We start from the raw sequence: 2,077 nt of genomic DNA on the forward strand, positions 1-2,077 counted from the left end.
ATCTTTCCTTTTTTCTGGTCATTGATTGCTAATTAAAAAACATACCTAATTTAATAATTAGGTTAATGCAAATGAAACATTACTAAACACTGTGTTATAATAGAATTGTTAGTTTAATAATCTTTCTATTATGTGCTTAACTTTAGTACCTTTGATATTAACTGCATTATAAAATAAATTCACCCATGACAATTAATTATGAGTAAAAATGATAGTTAGTGCAACTAGAAAATAATTATATAAAACAGTAGAAAGAATTTATAGCCTGTCCAATTAGGAATGAGGCTAGGTCCAGATGTAACTTCGGACATAAATCACTGCCCTGTCAATTAAGCTAAGTCTATGAGCAAACTGATCTCTTTGATGTTCACTGTTCCTATGCTTTTAGAAAAACATATATATACTGACCACTAGCTTAATAAAGACGCACTCAGATTTTCACTCTCTTGAAGTGTGTCTGTGTGTCATTTATTCATCGAATCCCTGACCACCCTGCGCAATCTCTCAACCCTGAGACGGCCTCATCGTCCATCGCTGTGCTGGTCCGCGGCAAAAATTACTTTGGACTTTCTAGTCAGCTATAAAGGAAGATTGCCAGATGGTTGGAAAATGTCTAAACTTATTGGCCATTAAAAAGTGACAGGTTTCATTAAAAATCTAAGTTTCTTATTTAAAATAGTCAATTTAGTCATCAAAAACTACAGAGTAGGTTTCTGTTAATGATATTCCTTGTCAAATTTCTGATAAGAGTCTAAGAACAAACAAACTGCAAAGTACGATCTTAATATGCCTCTTCTCCTGTCCTTCTCTGGCCCCAGGTAGAGGGTATCTTTTATCTTTCCTAGGACCAGGCCTCCTCTGTGAGGTCAAACAGAAACCAGAGTTTTGCAAAGCCATTTGAATTTTCTATGCTTGTCTTTAAGATGCTTCCAATCTTGGGCTCTAGATGTTTTAAAATGATTAGGGGCCTCCCTGGTGGTGCAAGGGGTTGAGAGGCAACCTATGAAGCTGTCTGCAGCCTCTACAGCTCAAGTTTGATCCCAGGCCAGGGAGCAACCCACATGGTGCAGCAGGCCTCTCCTGGCTCGTCCGCTGCTCCCCTCAGCAGTGTATTTCAGTCAAAAATTTTAAAAAATGTAATGGTTTAATGACAGCATAAATGTCTTAAATCTATAATTTTGGGAGTTAATAATTTTATTATATGTTTAAATGTGTTTAATTAGGAAAAAAAAGCTTGGAGTTTTCAAAAAGAGTTATTGAGGGCCTCCCTGGTGGCACAGGTAGTTGAGTGGAGCGCTCTAAAGCTATCCACAGCCTCTGCAGTGTGGGTTCTATCCCAGCCAGCCGCTGAGATACCCACATGGCACGGCAGACCGCTCCTGTCTCCCAGACCTCTCCTGTCTCCCCTGCTGCTCCCCTCAGCAGTGTATTTCAGTCAGTCTACCTGTTCTGTTCCCCACTCTCTCTACTGAATCCTCTCACCCTCCCGCACATCTGGCCTGTGCCCCAGTTCTTCTATGTATGAATAAATAATTTTTTTTAAACTAAAAAAAAGTTATTGACCTGGTCTGTGTTAACAGAGATAAATGTGGTTTTGTTTATACACGGACTGCTTTTTGATAAAATTGTTTTTCAAAAGACTAACCCACTATTTCTTCCCCTTAAAAGAAGTAACTTTGTTCCCCAGGTAAGCACCTTCATTGATTTTCCTTTCCCTTGTCCTAGACAAAAAAAACAAAACAAAACAATAACAAACCAAACCTCTAGTATATGAAATTGTTTCATTTATAACTCTACAATTTGAACTTCCACTGCTGCCCTGCAGAAGGAGAGAGTTGGTGACAGGAAGCACCTGCATAGTCACGGGTGGGCAGAGGGACAGCTGCCCCTTGACAGGGCAGAGACTGCATGGTTATTGTCCTTTTCTCTTTGGGAGGCGTCACTTCTCTGTGGAGTGGCCTGTTTGTTGCTGATGTTGGATAACTTGACAAAACTAGAAAGGGGCGACAGGTTCCAGGATGGACCCAATCTCCATCTTTACCTTCAGGCCTGTGCTCCACTCCCCTGAGCATCTGAT

This window comes from Talpa occidentalis, unplaced genomic scaffold (assembly GCF_014898055.3).
Source record: "Talpa occidentalis isolate TD23 unplaced genomic scaffold, MPIMG_talOcc4v2.1 talOcc4.11, whole genome shotgun sequence".
NCBI classification, from domain to species: Eukaryota; Metazoa; Chordata; class Mammalia; order Eulipotyphla; family Talpidae; genus Talpa; species Talpa occidentalis.